The following is an 18,544-nucleotide window of genomic DNA, read 5'->3' as shown; positions in this document are numbered from 1 at the left end:
CCACCCCCCGCTTCTCTGCACAGCACAACTAGCAGCCCCACTCTGTAACAGTCAGAGGGAAGCATCCTGTGGCAGTAGTGTTATTCAGTTCTTTGCATTCTCTGTGTTGGCATCAGACAGTGAAACTTGCCTGGAACCATCTCTCTCCTTGAAAAGCTCACAGTGTGATTAGGAAGTGACAGTCAAGTATGCTAACCTATAAGACTAAACTATGTCCCTAAAGTGATAGGTACTTCATCCCCTTCAGACATCAGGGACTTAGTGAAGATTAAGTAAATGGATGGATGGTGGACCGATGGTGGATGGATGGATGGATGGATGGATGGATGGATGGATGGGTGGACGGATGGTGGATGGATAATTGTTGATGGTTGGCTGGCTGGCTCATAGATGATGGATGGATGGATGGGTTGAGGTTTGTGAGTAATAGATACTGGGAAATTTATGTTCTGCTGCCACAGACGCAGAAGGGCTAGTTTAGGAATCAATTCTAAAACAATTTTCTGAATGTCTGATTATATTTCACTGCGGAGAAAAGGAAGTTCTCCCCAGGGAAAGGATTCTGCTTGCTGCTAGTTCCCGGAAAGTTGGTGTAACCGTAGGCACATCATCTATCCCCCAGGTAAGCCAACAGTGTCAGCATTGGTATCTACATTTGCAGAGGAGGAAGGCACCTAAGGCAGGGCTGGTTCCCCATAGGACTGAACTGGAATGCAAGGCTTTTGATGGCAGCTCCGTCCTATCCCCTGTCATTGTGGCTATCCCCAGGTGGCAGCTTACACAAGAGGCTTTGAAGCAGCTGAAGGTTTCAGAGGGAAAAACTGATGGTTCCTGATATGTCCCAGCTCTTACGCAGCAGCTTTATTATCTCTAATTATCACAACTACCTTATGAAAAGGGACTTTGTTTTCAGCACTGGGGATTGGAACCCAGAGCCTTGATCATGCTAGGCAAGCACACTGCTGCTGAGCTACATTTTTCAGTCCATATGAGAGGGCTTTCTTGTTAAGGAAATAGGCTCAGAAACATTAAATGCATTGGGCCCCCAGGTAGAGCTTCTGTGATTACCATTTTAGAGAGAGCAGAATAGTACGGCAGCTTTAGGACTTCTCTAGCAAGCCGCAGTTGCTCTTCGAGGTGGTAGGGGGTGGAAGTGGGAACATCTCAAGACTCCAGGCTCCTGCACTCAGAGAGAAAAGAGGCCATTACCACACAGGAGTTTGCATTATTTAGAGACCCAGTTTCCTCATGCAGGTCTGCTTAACAGTCTAGGGGGGAAAATAGCGAATTTCCAAGAACAGCTCCATGCCCCAGGGTTGGGGGGCTGCAGTCAGGGTAGCTTTGGCAGTCTTGAGCTTAACGCCAGTGCTGCCCAGAACTTGGGAGGCAAAAGAGGAAAGACAGTAGATAGAGCAAAGAGCAGGCATCAAGCCCATGTCAGGAGACAGGATACATCACCAGCCTGTTTGTATCACTATTCAGGAGGTGTTAGGGGTTATTCTACTGCTGGCCCTCAAGAGCTAGTTACACCTATCCTTGTTTTGTAAACCTGCTAAGACATACTTAATTGGTTGACTAAATGGCCTCTATCTGGGCAGGGCAGAATGGGGGTAGACATGGCTAAGGTTCCCGGGCTTTGGGTTCAACAGACAATCAGGGATAGATGGATAGGAAGAGAGGCGGAAAGATGATGGCACGATGGGTTAGGTGGAGAAGGAACCATGTGGGCGAAGAGGAAGGACTCCGAGGATGGTGTGGATGGAGAAAACACCCAGATGAAGAACACAAGGAAGTATTTATAAGCTTATGGATGAGAGATGGTTCAGACAAGGATGATTAAGGCAGATGACATTGGATGGGGGCTGAGAGGTGAATGGTGAGGAAAAACATCTGCCTGGCCCAAGGTAAATAAGACAATTATAAATGTAACAGGTGTCTGTATCTTATTATGTGTGATAGAAGGTTAGATAATACCGCCATGATAATCTTAGGGCTAAGAATAAATAACATTATATAGCCCTCAATTTTTAAATAATTGTTTACCACAATAAGGAGGCCTAGAGCAGGTCCATTAATTTGGCTGCCCCTCATTTTACACAGTGTAGAAGGACAGTGACATGGGGTCCACACTCCCCCCCTGGCCACTTGCCCATGTCTCCCTCCTCACAGCCTGTCGGGCCAGTCAGTCACTCCAAGGAGGACTCATGCCCCACTGAGATGGTGAATTTTACATAGCAATGTTGTGGTATCCCGCTCTTTGGTCACATATCAGTCTTGGTGTTGCTGCGAAGGTATTCAAGGGTATGGTTTGCGTTCTTTTTGACAAAACCTCTATAATGTGATGAGCCCCATCCAGTCATTTATACACGTATGTGTATGTATGTGTGTGTTCTTCATCTACCTATGGCTCTCCCAGCTCAGGGTCTGTGCCCAGTGGAGCTGTGGCAATGGCTACAGTATCCCAGCCCCAACCAGGACTAGAAGACTTGGCTGCAGACTGCACCACTCTCCTCCTTTTGACCAGGTGGCCCTATTGGTCTCAAGAGCCCACCTACCTTTATTGTCTTTGCATTGGTGCATGGCCAGTGACCAAGAGGACAGTGTGGTTCTGTACATACAAGCACCAAAGTCAGGTCCATCCAATTTTATGAAGCAATTAACTGCGAGATATCAAGTTACCCAACTACAGTGACAGTGAGAGATTTCACTAGTCCACTCTTTACCATCAGACAGGTCATTCGGATAAAAGTGAACAGAGAAATATTGTGTAAATGACTGTATAAAATAGATCCAACATATGTATGGAACATTTATCCAAATAATAAAGGATATATGTTCTTCTCAGCATCTCATGGAATCATCTCTAAAAAACACCACATGTTAGGACACAAAACAAGCTTCAAACAAATATAGGAATATTGAAATAGTAGTCCATATTCTATCTGACCACTGTAAGCCTTTAATACATGAAATTGGAAAATTTAAGACATGAATAAATTTTTAGACATCTATGACCTACCAAAATGAAAACAAAATGAAATAAATAATTTAAAAAGATCAAGAACTAAGGATGAGATTGAAACAATAATAAAATATCTTCTAAGTAAAAAAGTCCGGGTCTGGATGGATTCATACAGAATTCCACTCAAAAGTCACAGAATTAACACCCACACTAATCAAATTATTCCATTCAAGAAAGCATCCAAACTCTTCTTACGAAGCCAGCATTACCTGGACTCCAAAACCAGAGAAAGACACAGGAGCAGCAACAACAAAACTACAACCAGTCTCCATAGTGAACACAGATGGAAATTCTAAGAGTCACACCAAATTTAAGATCATGTAATAAAGGCTGTTCTGGTGGTAGGCCTCTCCACAGCTTTGTGAGGCTTATTAGGGTTTTCATTTAGCGTTTCTATGTCTCTGTGCAATTCAGTTTTCCTATCCTGCGCCGTCCTCATTATTCCCGTAGCCATCTGCGTGTGTTTGCTTAGACTTCAGTCATTTGCCCTTGTCCTCTTTAAGTGCATTCAGGCTTTTACTTTTCCCCCTTTATATGCTTTGACTGCGTTGACCAGGCTTAGAATCGTTCTTTTGAATTCTGTTATCTATTTCATGGAAGTCGCTCTCCTTAGGGGAGGGACATTGCCATGAAGTTCGTGATTTGCAGGGACGTCTGTCTGCGGTCATGATGTCCATCTCAATGCTTTTGGCAGCCAAGATTGGCGGAAGTACTACATTTTTCTTCTTTACAGCAAACAGCGCAGCTCCCGGACGCAGTAAGAATTTAATACCGGAAATGCCCACCAGGTGGTGCTCTGAGACTGCCAAGAGCAGGTTATACGCGCTGCTATAAAGAAGGAAGGAGGACAGGCAGAAAAAAATATCTATGTATGCATTATATATATGTATGTATATATATTTAAATTATTTAAATATATATTTTATACAATATATTCTCATTTCTGTTTCCTCTCCTCCACATCCTCTCTGATCCTCCCTACCTCCCCACTTCCCCAAACCCACACCCTTTCTTTCTCCCTCTCATTAGGAAATAGACAGGCATACTTACCTGGCAGAGGCGACACCGTGGGTTTCCCAGGACAAGGTTTATTCATTGCGCTCAGACGTGCTGACCCCTGTGATTCCCCAAACCCAGGAAACTCAACTGTATGATTTGAGGTAGTCGGGGACTGTGTTCACATTCTCCCCTGAAGAGAAACAGAGAGAAAAGAAAACAAACAGGCATCTAAAAGTAATTATAACGAAATAGGATAAAAACAAACAAACAAGAGTAGGGCAAAACAAACAGAAAAAAAAAGGAGGCCAAAGAAAAGGCATAAGGAACACATATAGATGCAGAGGCACCACATCCGCACACCCAGAAATTCCGCAAAAACACAAACTGGAAACCATAATATTAAAGAAAAGGATCTGTAAGGTTTATAAAGAAAAAAAAAAAAAAAAAAAAAACAAGCCCAGAGTAAGCATTATGAGACAAAAACTTCTAAAAGCACCGCTGAGTTTGTTTCACCTTGACCATCTACCGCTGGGCATGGGGCCTGCCCTTAAGTGTGGCTTGTATAGCCAAGAAGACTTTATTGGAGAAAACTAATTTTTCCTTCGAGAGTTGTTCTCAACTGGAGGTGGCTTCTGGATTAGGGATGGGAGCTCATGTCTACATCCTCTCTCAGCCCTGGGACTCCATCTGGCTTAGACCTGTGCAGGACCTGTGAGTGCTGAGTGCTAGCGTGTTCCAGTCCTGTTGTGTCTAGAAGGCCTTGTTTCCTTGCTGTCTTCCATCCCTACTGGCTCTCACAATCTTCCCACCTTCTCTTCTGCAGAGTTCCCCGAGCCCTGAAGGGAGGGATCTGAGGAGACATCTCATTTTAGGGCTAAATGTTCCAAGGTCTCTCACTCTCTGTACATTGTCCAGTTGTGGGTCTCTGTATTTGTTCCGATCCGCTGCCGGAGGAAGTTTCTCTGATGACGGCTGAGTGAGACACTGATCTATGGGAAGAGCAGAATGCCATTAGGAATCATTGTATTGCTATGTGCCTTTAGCAGAACAGTAGTATTTGGTTTTCCTTTGGGTCCGTGGCCCTATCTAGTCTCAGGTTCTTTGGGCATGGGTTCCATCTCATGGAGTAAACCTCAACTCTGGCCAGATAGCGGTTGGTTACGCCCACAACTTTTGTGCTACTATCGTGCAAGCATATCTTGTAGGCAGGTCATCGTGGTAGATGGAAGGGCTTGTAGCTTGGTTGGTGTTTACCTTTCTCGTCTGGTACCTTCCAGTACACTAGTCAGTAGGGGTGAAGGCTTTATCTGGGTACCAGATTGGCTTCTCCGTGTTCAATGAGTTATGAAGGTGTTGTCTTCAGCAATAAGGCCTTACTACCAAAGTTTGTGGATTGTTTGGGGGTTTCCATGGGCCAAAAACTTGATTAAGATATAACCCATTTCTGGCCGTGGAGTTTATTTGTTGGCTGCGTATGTACATATACTTCATTTATAGCTGATCCACTATGTGATGACTGACATTAGAAGGCTCTAAAATTTACTGTTTATCTTAGCTCCTTTAGAACACAGTTTTCATATTTTTCTCTCTGTTCCACACAAGGTCCATCCTTGTAAGTTGGGGTTGATTTGAACCCCCAAAGTCATCTTGCAGTTAAGCTTCCTCTCTGTTGTCTTTCTTGGCCTATGACATCTGACTCAGACATCTGAGTTAAATTTCAGAAGCATTATGCTGTTTATCTATTTTTCCAATCTTCCCATGTGTCCCTGCCTGGCTTCTGGTTCCTTTCCTGACAAGAACTTTCGTGAACTAACTCCCGCTCTCTTCCTCTCCTTGTCTCTGCCCCTGTTCTTCCACCCTTTCTCTCTCTCTTTTCCTCCTCCCCCTCCTCCTCAATGCCTTCCACTTCCCTCTTCCCCTTTTCCATCATCACCACTTTCCCTTTGACCATTTATCTTGACAGTCCCCTTGACTGGCTTTGGAATCACCTAGGAGAAAGGCCACTGAGCATGTTTGTGAGGAATTTCCAGGAAGGGTTAACTAAGGAAGAAAGATGGACCTTGGATACGGGTGGTACCATCCCATCAATCTTGAGTAAAAGGGAGAAATGGGAAAGGCTGTCTGGGTGTCAGCCTTCTCCGCTCTCCGCTTCCTAATCTACTGGGATATGAGCATGCAGCTGTTGACAGCCAGCCATAAGCCTTCCCCATCATGGTGGACAGCATGCCCCAAAACTGAGCCGAAATAGAGCCTTCTTCCTTTACCTTGCGTGTTGTGGGGTGTGTCGTCACAGTCATGAGCAAAGTTCCAACATCTTTCCCTTTTAGGAGGCCATCTGATGCCACATCACGGAAAAGGTCCAGGCACCTTTGGAGGCCTCTGACCTCCCTAACGCCACACCTGTTAGCTGCCTGTCCCCACTTGCCCCCTCTTCTGGTCCTTTCCTGTGATGCAGGAAAGCACGTTTATATTCCAGTCACTGTGACTTCTAGCTCTCCATAGCCTCTCATTCACTTGTCATTTATTCAGAGGGATTTGGAGTGGGAGAGAGGAACGGCAGCTGGAACTGAAGCCTCAGGTGGACTAAAGCCTGTGTGTTGGTACTCCTTGCTTCTGGGCACGGGGGTGGGTGCCCTGCTGATGGTGGGCTCTTATGAGCATCTGGCTCAGGAGCCTGAGCATCTTGAGGGACAAGTGGGTCTGGGTGTGGCTGAGCTGCAGACCCACTGCTGCCCGCCAGGTCCTGAACAGTATCTCTGTGTGGCCTACTCCAACCAGAAACAGAAACCGCCTCACCAGGAGAGATACAGTGTGGCACACCTGTGATCCCAGACTGGAGGACTGAACACTCGAAGCCAGCCTGGGTCACATAGACCTGTTCTTTAAAACAAGCAAGCAAGCAAGCAAGCAAGCAAACAAACAAACAGATAAACCACTGCTTTAATGTGAAGTTTTAAACTGAACAGGCACAAGGGGAGGCACCATGGTAGCTCTTCAAAAAAATTAAACTAGAAGTGCTGCATGACCTTCCAATTCCACTTCTGGATATGTATCTCAAAGAATTAAAAGCAGTATCTCAGACGTGTTAGCACATCATGTTCGTTGCAGCTGTGTTCACGGCAGCCAAAAGGCAGAAGCCATCCATGAGCCACTAATGCTCACTATACTGTGGAGTGCCTTGATTTCAGCTAAGGCTAAATGCTTCCATACTCCACACATTAAGGGAAGGAGCAGCCGCAAAACAGTGGCAGGAGGGAGAGTGTAAATGAAATCAGTAAATAATGCACGATGCTGAACCCATCAGTTGTCACAGGGTGGAGATAGGGAGACAGAAGCTGGAAGAGCATGTGAGAAAGAGACGAACCTCTAGCTCTGGAGAGATGGTCAGCAATGTCAGGCAGTGAAGGGGACGAAGGAAAGGCTCAGGGAGCAGCTCCTGGGTATTCGAGGGAAACCTTGGGCTGAGAGTATTGAGGATAGAGGCCCTGGCATCAGTGTGAAGACTATTAGGGTGGCTGGGTAGGGAAGAGCCAGAGCTGAGCAGGGAATCCTGGAAAGCCCTGGACACTGTTTAGGGATACCCCAGAGGGTCACAGAAGAGTGATACAATCCCTCACAGGACCACTCTGGTGTCTGGTTGGGTTTAGACTATGAGAGTGAAGGGCTGAGAGTTGAGGCTCACAGGGAGTGGCAGTGACTGAATAGTGAGATCCTGGAGGTATTCTGGGCATAGAAATTACTGGTGACTTGGATATGAGGTGTGAAGGAAAACAAAAGGGAGTCCAAAGTGGCTCCGGGCTTATGGGCTGAGCATGTGGAAGGGTAGAGTTAGCTCTTAAGGGGATGGGGAGACAGAGAACAGTAGTCTTAACTTCTCCTCTTTTCCCACCTCTCTCCTCCCCTCTCTCCTCCCTCTCCTCCCTACTGTCACTTCTCCCTCTCATCCCCTCTTTTCCTCCTTCTCCTCTCCTCCTCCCTTTTCCTTCCTCTCTCCTCTTTTCCCCTTCCCCTTCTCCTTTTCTTTCTCCTTCTTTCTACCTCCTCTCTTCATCTTTCCTTTACCACCTCTTTCTCCCCTCCCCTTTCTTCTTCCCTCTTCCCTTCTCTCCTCTTTCTCTCTTCCTCCTTACCCCTGCTCCCTCCTCCTCCTTCTCTTCCCCCTCCTTCCCTTCCCTTTCCTTTTCCTTAAAAGGCTCAGTCCCATTGGCCCTCAGATGTAGCATCACACAGCTTGCTTCAGAGAGGAGCAGACAGAACAGAGAGGCCTGGCTCTGACCTGGGGAGAGGAGAGTACTGCTCCCTTTGCTATTGTGCTGATGATGTGTGGCCTTGGTAACAGCACCACCTCCTCCCAAGTTCTTTATTCACCTCTAAAATGGGTGCAGTAATCTTTACCTACCTCAGAGGCTGGAAGATATAATTACTGGTTAAAGCAATGTGAAGGCAGATGAAAGCCTGATATAAACACAGACCATCATTACCATGAATGCTGTGTCCCTTTGAACAGCCTGAAGACTGTCCTTTTGACTGAGGTCACTTAATTGTGTCTGAGCTCCTTCAGCAGAATATTACTGCCTCCAGGCTGGCCACACAGTCTTTAAACTTTGACCACCTAAAAGTGATTTTAACCTTTCAATCACTGGCTTTTGACAGCCCTTCAATGATCCATCTTGAAAAGTCAGTTTTTCATACGACAAATAACCTGTTTAACTAAACCCTTTCAACAGGTGTAAAGAGAAGGGAGAAAACCCCTCTTTACTGTTAATTGACTAAGCCTTTCTTTTCCTAGATCACAGAGAAAACGCAGACATCTATTGGCCACCGAGGCCTGTAAAGATATAATGGGGCAGTGTAAAGACTGTTGGGCCTTGGGGCTCCTTTTCCTGAGACAGTGCTTGCCTGAGGTTCCCACTCAGATGTCCTGCCCTTCTGTAAAGCATGTTCCATGCAGACTGTGGTCCCCCACCTCCATCCACACCTCCACCCACACTTCCACGGAGGCTGTGGCCCAGCCACCTGATTTCCCCCGCCCCTGCACACACACCCACACTGCGTGCAGGCTGAGTGCAGGCCACCTACTTCTTCCTTGGGCATCCCGACGGAGAAGATCATTCCCACCCACTTCTTGAGAAGCTACACACCGCTCTGCTTTCCATCTCCCAACACACCCTTATGAAGTTGTGAGGGATTAATAGAGAAGGGTGGGAACTGTCCTAGTAACTGGCATAGAGCAGGTCTGAGCACATTTTCACTTCTCTTCCTCTGAGGGCCTTGAAGACCTTTAAAAAGCAGCCAGACAGATGCATGATCACAGGTGGGCTGAACCCTGCTCTTGCCTCTTCTGGGCCGGCATGAGACCAGGCACTATGAACGCCTCCCTCCTCTACTTGCAACCACTGGGGAGCAGAATCCAAGACTCAGGACAGTGATGAGAGGGCAGCTCCTTGAGGGGCTCTCATTCTCTCTCATTCGAGATTCTTCTGGTCAACTGCTATAGCATCTATACTTGCAGATGTGGGAAACAGAGGCACGGGGGAGGGGTGGGGTCAGTAGCATGCTTTGAAACTGGAGTTTATTGAACGGTTAGTAAACTGCTCCTGGGGTTTTAAGCCTGTGTTCAGAAATTGCTCCATTCTTTAGATACAAAAACCTCACCACGGGATCCAACTGTGCTTTTATCTAGTTCAAGTTTGGAAGGGGCTGGCTTCATTCCCTTTCTAGATCAGATGTTTCCAGGAACACAGAGCTCACTTCTGGGTCCTCCCCTGCCCCTTTTTTGGTGCTATTGTAATATAAAACACCCTGTACTTATTTAAGTTCTGAGAATGCAAGCTTCTGCCTTGCACGAAATACTGCTAAGCCTCTGGGCTCAACCTTCAATGCTTAGCTATTCCACCAGGTCAGACCAAGTTGGGGAAGCAGGGCTTGGAATCGGGCACAGGAGTAGGGGTCCCTCTTCTTGACAGCCTTGGCCAGTGTGGGTGGGAGCTACTGAAGGAGTCTGACCACATCACTTGGCTTAGTGATGGTAGAAATTCTCCTCTGAGGAAGTCCCAAGGTTAGACACAGACACTGACTGCCACCTCACAGCTAAGAGGTAGACAGCTGAGAAGTTAAGAAAGAGCCAGGATTGGTGGTGAGAGTTTTGGTGTCTTTAGAAACCTGGTCATGTTACGTGAATATGTTTTTATTTTAATCCCAGGCGGGGGGATATGGAGCTGCTTCAGTTTTTTCCACAGCTGTTAATTTGTCTTGTACACTAGCAGGCATGTGATCATTACCAGCTACAGATAGTTTAATTCTGGGAACTCTTGAGAAGGAATACATGCCAGAGCTTGGAGAGGGGTCAGGGGTACTCGGAAGAAGGAGAAGGAGGGGGAGGAGAACGAGAACGAGAAGGCAGCTTGTGCTTCCCCTCTGCTGCTTCTGGTTGCTGTTGTGTGTCATGGTTTAACAAGAAAAAGTTGGAGATATCCTGACTGAGAAGACTGAAGTCAACCCAAGGACCCTGATAACCCCAATCAGCAGGAAATAGTCTAAAGAGCCCTATGCTCCCTTTGCCCTCTAACCTTCTTCCTCTGCTACCTAGCATTGGGGAGTTGGGTGGATGAGGTTTGGAAGGGAGGTAGAGGTATAAGAACCCAACAAAAGAGAGAAAGCAAATACATTCACCGGATACAGGGAGGGAACAGAGAGCACCGGGCTTCCAGGTTGCTCTGCCGCAGCACCTGTCAGACTTGTTCTTAGAAGTTTCTACTCCTCAAACTTGAGGTCACCACCATCTTCCAGAGACATGTTAAACCTGGAGCGCTGTGGTCAGGAGAACAGGGTGGGGGCTTGATGTTGCTTTTCTAGCAAGTTATTGGGCCACTGTGTGCTTTGCAGGGACAGATGGAGCAAGCTGGTCCACCCCTCAGCTTCAGCATCTTCTGTGGGAAAAATACCGAGGACCTGGTGCAAACAGGCTCTCCTGCTACGTGTCAGTTGCAGTACGGTAGATACGCTCAAAATGTGAGACATACATGTTAGTGTATGAGGGGGATGAACAGTCCTGAGGCCTGGAGATGCCTTCACATGGACAGTGGACACCATTTGGGGCAAGTCTGGTAGCACATCTGAGGGGCACACTTGAGTGCTTGTTTTATAGTCCCCTTGACTAGACTATTAACACAGATATATTACACACACACACACACACACACACACACACACACACACACACACTCTCACACATTTGTGTAAATTTGGGTCCTCTACAAGAGCAATAAGTGTTTTTAACCACTGAGCCATCTCTGCAGCCCTAGACAGTTTTTTTTTAATATTTATTTCTTTGTTTATTTATTTATAGATTAGACTAACATTTAAATCTGTAGAACCGAGGTAAAGCAGGTTGGCCTCATCCTATCAGCATTTTCCTCAGGGACAGTCTAACAATGGGCAGATTTGGGGTCAGAGCTACAGCCCTTCCCCAGGCCCTCCTGGTGTCTTGTCTAGTCTGGTTGTGGCGTCCGTGCCTCTCAACCATCAAATGTGTGGGTGAATATATAGCACTGATTCTGCAGCTCTGGAGAACCATAATGAGCGCTCACTGAAACGTGGTTGCAGGTGGGTTAGGAACGAGCACACGATCTCTTACGGCTAAAGGTCTGACGGTGTACTTTATCAACACAGTTGTCTGAAGTCTGTCGGAACTGGGTGGCAGGTGAGTTGCCTGTCACATACCCTGAAGTCATTGAGTGGCTCTCAGTCAGGTGTGAATCAAAGAAGATGAACAGGTGCTGTTGGCAGTAACACAGCTGGGCACCTTCCTGATGCTTTTCTTCTAACAAATAATGTTCAAATTATGTTCTACCTTGGAATACCTAGTGCCTGTGGATTCAAAGGTTACTGGAGACTGAGCGGTAATTAAAGCGCCCTGCATCCATGCTGGGAGGCAGCGTGTGACATTCCATGTTATTTCTGATAAGACTAAGGAAGAAAGACAGATCAAACTGTCTGTCTTCTCTTTGGCCTTGCTTCCCTTCACACTCTGAGGACTCAGGTTAATCCTCTCAATGATAATCCACTGTGTCTTTGCGAGCAGGGATGAAATAATATTACATCATCCTGAGCGTATACAACCCTGGGCAGCTGATGAGCTAGGTAATCCACCATATTGACTCATGGAGAAACCACAACTCTGGGGGTGGTGGCTTTGCTCCAGGTAGCACAGGTGGGAAGAGTGTTAAGGAGGGAACTCAGACCTTACCATGGCAGACTGCATTCCAGAGCAGCAAATCCTGTGTCTACAGTGCAACCTCAGAACTTTGGGGCCAGTGAGTTAGAGCATTAGATATTTTAGTTTTATACCTTCTTTTATCCTTTCTTTCTTCCTTCCTTTTTTTCTTTTTTTCCTTCCTTACTCCCTCCCTCCACCTCATCTCTCTTTCACTCTCTCTCTTACTTTCTCTGTTTTAGACAAGCTTTAATTTAGTCTCTTATTGTTTATTGTTGCAAAAGATGGGTTGGTGGACTCTGCCCTCCTGTCCCTTGGTGGGAGCTCCTGTGGCCTTTTTACATATCTCTTTAGATGGGATGGGGGATATGATAGGGGCTTGGTTCTAGTGGACTTGACTGAACAGTGTTGTCCAGGTTACTACATTGTTTTTTTTTTTTTGTTGTTGTTGTTGTTGCTGTTACTGTTGTTTGAGACAGAATCTAGTGGAGTCCAGGCTAGCCTGGAGCTCATTAAGTGGCCAAGGATGACCCTGAACACCTGATCTTCCTCCCTCTACCTCCTGAATTCTGGGATTACAGGTGTGTACTATTGTGTCAATTCACACATTGCTGGATCAAACCAAGGGCTTCACGTGTATGAGGCATGCTCCCTACAACTGATTTACATCCCCATCCAGGCTATTGCTTTTTAATCTGGTGGGAAAGCTGCAGGAGACATTGTAGAGTCAAGAAGTTTTACCAACAAGATGGAAGACAGAACAGTGTCCATTCTGAGCTGTGGGGAGACAGACTTGAATAGCCTCCTTCTCTTTACAGGAACACAGTGAGCTTGTGACTCAGAATTCAGAGACTCCTGCCCCCTCCCTTCCCTTCCTGCCCCCTCCTCTCCCCTCTCTTTTTTCTTTATGATTGTGCAGGGATGCCCAGCATTGAATGAATAGAGTTAAGATTTAAATTCAGGTCTTGTTTCGGATCTACTACTGAAAACAATTATGTCTGTTCCAATCACAGCTTTATCACAGCACAAATTCATCCTTTCAACAGTGCAAACCATAGGTCTTCAGTGTTTTCATGATGTGAGTCTTTCATTACTAATTTTTGTTTGGCTTTTCGTGGTACTGGGGACAGAACCGGGGTCGTGCATGTTCTAGACAAGCATTCTTCCAGTGATTTTTTTAAAGGAACTTTTAAAGAATGCTTTCCTCACTCCCCAAATCATTATGAGTCAGTTTCACTCTCCTCTGTACCTTAGCCTTTGGCAACCGCTCGCTGTCCTATTTTCTGTCCTTCTGGGCTTGTCAGTTCTGGATTTTTCCATAGAAGTGGATTTATACAATGTGTGGTCACAAAGATGCATTATGCATGCTGTGACTCCACTCAATGCATTTTTAAAGCTCATTTACATGGTAGCATGTGTTGCTCATTCACTGCTTCTTCTTTCAGAATAGTGTTTTATTGTGTGGACATGCTATCCAGAACATTGCTGTCATTAATGCTTATGCATGTATTTCTCTGTAGATATTTGTTTATACTTCCTTGCATGTTAAACTAACCTTGCATTATGGGGTTAAATCCTACATGATTATGGCAAATAATTCCTTTTATATGTGCCTTAGGGTTTCTACTGCTGAGATAAAACAACACAACCAAAAGCAACTTGAGGAGGAAGGGGTTATTTGGCTTATAGCTCAGGTCATAGTATACGCTGACATTTGTACCACAGAGTTCAAAAGTCACCACAATTTTCTCCCCCAAACATGGTCTGGTCAGTCACTTTAATACCCCACTCCTGGTACCAATTTATGGCTTAGCTAGGGTTTCTATTTGCTTTGATACAACAACATGACCAAAATCAACCTGAGGAAGAAAGGGGTTATTTGGCTTATATCCCAGATCACAGTTCATTGAGAGAAGCCAAGGCAGGAACTAAAAGCCGAAACCTGGATCAGGAATTGAAGCAGAGACCATGGAAGAACACTGCTGACTGATTTCCTCCCCATGGCTTGCTTAGTCTACTTTCTCACACCACCCAAGACCACCTGCCCCAAGGGTGGTCCCACCCACAATGGGCTGGCCTCTCCCACATCAATCACTAATTAAGAAAATGAATGCCACACAGGCTTGCCTACAGGCTGATCTTAAGGGGCATTTTATCAGTTGTGATTCCCTTTTCTTAGATAACTCTACTTTGTGTAATTAACAAAAAGTCCAACCAGAAAACATGTCTATATCTGGTCAGTGCCATTTAATCCTCCATAGCTGCATTTCTAGGCTCTTTTTCTTCCTCAGTGTGAAATGCCTGAGGTGGGGCTGGGTCATATCTCTGACTTTAAACGTGCGTGAAGGCATATTCTAGTCTGGATGCACAGCTGCTGTGGTTTGGGCACCAGAGTGCCTATGACGAGCCTATGCTTAAACGTTTTGTAGTTTAGCCACTGGCTCTAACTTTTGGCTTGGAAACCATGGCAGTTATTTACTGTTATGACCATACCATCTAGATTTCAAGCCAGAGCCACAGCAACATTCTTTGATCTGTGCCACCACTAATGGCTGGGATTTAGAGAGGTGCCTGGCTAAAAGAAGCCTCTCTCTGTAGTGGTTACTTTTCTGTTGCTGTGATAAAACACTATAACCAAAAGAAACTGGAGGAAGAAAGGGTTTATTTTGGCTTATGGTTCCAGAGGGGTGGAGTCCATCATAGAAGTGAAGGTGTAACAACAGGCAGGGTTAGGCACAGTGACAGGAGCTAAGGTGCTGTCTGGTCACATTTTCATTCACATGTAGGAAGTGGAGGGGGGGGAGAGGACAGAGTGGGACAAGGCTGTCTATCTTTAAGGCCTACCTGCAGTGACATATTTCCTCTGTCAAGGTCCCATAACTCAAAGGTTCCATAATATCCACAGACACTATGAACAGCTGGGGACCAAGTGTTCAAAACACATGAGCCTATGGAGGACTTTTCTCATTCAAACCATCATACTCACTCACAGCAGACTCTCATCTTTCCTACATGGTTCTGCTTTTTTGTTTGTTTGTTTTCTTTTTGTATGTGTGCTTGCTTTTTTATTTATATATATTGTTTCTTTTTTTAGAGCACTAGTCATAATCCTACAAGGAATGACTCTGAAACCCAAAGGATGAAATTATAATAGCTATGGCTTGTTGACCCATTAATGTCTCCAATTAGAGCACACAGCCCCAAATGTACACACAATAAAAGAAGCATTCATCAGAAAATCATCTTGGAGCAAATTAATAGCTATAATCAGAAGAAAAGTAGCTTTATGTTTGGAATTAAATTGACTGAGTAAGCAACCTGACATTAGGACTCTGCATTAAGCACAGTCATTATGTGTTAGTGTTACATGCTGGATTGATGGGAGGAGAATAAATGTCCAGAGTCCTCCTCAGAGCTTATGGGCTTCAAGGCTGTCACCCTAGCCCTGGTAGCTCCTGACTCCTCTTGAGCATTCATGATGATAACTCAGACAGTAGACTTCACCTATTTTCTTTTAGATAATTTGAGTATAGTATATAGTTTCATATCTGGGTATAAAATGGTATTTTGCATGGGTTTCCTCTCATAATTGCCTGTGCCCACCCAACTTCATGGTGCCACTGGAAGTTGTGCTTTGAAGGCCTGTTTCCTTCTCTGCAAACCGAGCCTTCCTCCCTGGGATGAGGTGATGAGATGGGTGTCTACAAAACACTTGTCAAAAAGCTAGCATGGGGTTGGGGGGACGTGGACACACGTCCAGAACAAGCTGCTTCATTTTCCTCCTTCAGTTGAGGCAATACTGTGCTCTGTAGCTGCAGACCCAGAAAAGCGTCAGCAACGTGTTCACTGTGGGGCTACTGCCAGAACACCAAGGCAACAAATAGCTTCTTGAGGAGACCCTGGTACCAGAAGGCCCGAAGTTTAGTCCTGGCTTTGCTGCTTAGCAGCCATGCGGCTTTACGCAGTTCACCTAACCACTCAGAACCTCAGTTTTCTCATTTTAATACAAGCATGATATCAGTGGTTCAGAGGGCAGCTTCTCCTTGCTGCTCCTCTGAAACTTTTATATACAAGGATCCTGTTTCTTCTCTGTGTTGCTAACTGTGCTCCTTCCATTCTTCTCTGGAGACACCTGTATCCTATCTGAGTTCAGATGTTTATCTCAAATGTGAGCCCTTAGATTGTGTATGGTTACTTATTTTTTTAATCAAATTTTTGAGACATGGTAGCCTTGAACCCATGATTCTCTTTTCCTCTACCTTCCAAGAACCTGGGAGTACAGGTGTGTGTCACCACATCTGGCTAGCATTTATTCTTTTTTCTTTTAAGATTTATTTTTATACTTATAAATATGAGCATTTGCCTGAAGGCATGTAAGAGTACCACATGCATGCCTGGTGCCCTTCTAGGCCAGAGAGCGCATCAGATTCCCTGGACCTGGAGTTACAGAGAGCTGTGAGCCACCATGCAGTGCTGAGAACAGGACCTGGGTTTTCTGCAAGAGTACCCAGTGAGCTGTTCTGGGAGGGATGCACAATATTGGTGACAGCAGGAGGAAGCAAGGAAGAGCCTCACTAGCCAGATTAGCTGAATCAACCCTGGCAATCATGGTGACCTATGTCACAGCCAGATCGACTTTACACCCTTCGTCAGCCATTCTTTGAGTGTGAGGGAACGCAAGTTAGTCACAGCTCCACATGAGCTTCTGCACAGGTTATGACCTTGGTAAATGACTTTATCTCTGAGTCTTCACGGCCTCAAGCATTTGCTTCATGGGATTGTGGTGAGCTTGGATATCTGTTAACATTTATTGGATACTTTCTGTTTTCTGAAGTTCATGGGTGTTTGCTTCACACAGCATCTCTGTGACTGATGCTCCTATTATCTTTTGAACATGAGCAAATGGAGCCTTCCAGGTAATCTTATCCAAGGGCACAGAGTTATCATATGGCAACGATCCACATTCAATCTTTCTGCCCCAGCAGAAACTCGTGAGGCATAATGAAATGTCATAGAAAGCTCACGCTCACACCATGAGCTGTGGACTCTGAAGGATGTTGGGACTAATACTTCTTTGACTGTGAGGGAGGATCAAATGCTCTGAGGATGGAGGCCAGAGACCCTGTCCCAACCTCACCCACTCTGAACTGACTCACAAAGTGATTATCCTACAGCCCTTGGGAAGTTATCAAGGGACAGGCCACTTTGCAGCCTTATAGGAGGTTTCTCAGGAAGAACATGCCCAGCTAGCTTCTTATGGGATGGATAAAAGAAGTAATTGAGAACGGCAAAGTAATTAATTATGTCCTCAGACCCGGTTGCAAAGAGGCCATTGTGTGAGGCTGGGCTGGGAGAGAGGAGTGGAACAGTTCACTGGCAGCGTTGGCTCTGGAAGGAGTTGCATCTAATGAATTAACAAAGGGTCTTTGAAATTTCTGAGATGAAAGGATGTGAGTGTCTCACGGAACTTGGCTGGTTCCCACTGATCTGTGGGCTGCAGTCAGGGATGAAGGGTAATGAAGTCAGTCACACATGGTGGTGATGCTGTACTCCGGTTTGTAACCCTAGGACCTAATGTGATGTTCCCTGTGTGGAATGGGTGCTCTAAAGGCCTGTTTCCATCGACACAGGTGTTTCCCTTCTTGGCTCCGGTCTTCCTTGTTATACAGTCACCTCTTCTGTTTATGCATGTATGTGCGCCACATGGATGCTGCAAAGGTCAGAAGAGGGCATCATATCCCTGGAACTGGAGTTATGAATGGTTGTGAGCCGCCCTGTGGCTGCTGGGAATCAAACCTGGATCTTCTGCAAGAGCATCAAGTGTCCTGAACTGCGGAGTCTTTTCTCCAGTCGCTGTTGTTGTTGTTGCTTTCGATGTATCAATTCTCCACATTTTACCCCCAGACTGCTTTAAGGATCAATACAACAGTGGGTATGAGTGGTAAGAAGCAAAATAGAGGAGAAGACTTTACTGGTGTTGGGAGGGGCAGAGGTCTAGCCACTGGCCAGGAAATGTGGTGTTTTAGTTAAGTTTCTCCGGAGTGAGACTTGCCCTGTTGTTCCAGGCATTTCCACCTCAGTCATTCTCAAAACCACACAGCTAGGACTCCAGGGCATCGAGTGGTAGGTGGTGGATGGCAGACACTCAAATATCAGTTGCTTGGTGAACATTATGGGTTCTGTAATGGAACGTGATAACTAGATGCTCCCTGGGTCTTGTGGGAGGACATTTAGTTACTGGGCTTACAAGCATATCTATAACAAAAGCAATTCAGATAAAAAATAAGTACAGGAGGCTCCAGGATCCC

At 45.7% G+C, this 18,544-nt stretch overlaps 1 pseudogene; it reads left to right on the top strand.

Moving 5' to 3' along the window:
- Nucleotides 1–4,064: 4,064 nt before the first annotated feature.
- Nucleotides 4,065–4,214, top strand: LOC129683064 (U1 spliceosomal RNA; annotated as a pseudogene).
- Nucleotides 4,215–18,544: the final 14,330 nt, after the last annotated feature.

This window comes from Psammomys obesus, unplaced genomic scaffold (assembly GCF_907164565.1).
Source record: "Psammomys obesus unplaced genomic scaffold, mPsaObe1.curated_primary_1811, whole genome shotgun sequence".
Taxonomy (NCBI): domain Eukaryota; kingdom Metazoa; phylum Chordata; class Mammalia; order Rodentia; family Muridae; genus Psammomys; species Psammomys obesus.
This window is presented reverse-complemented; position numbering and strand designations above follow the sequence as displayed.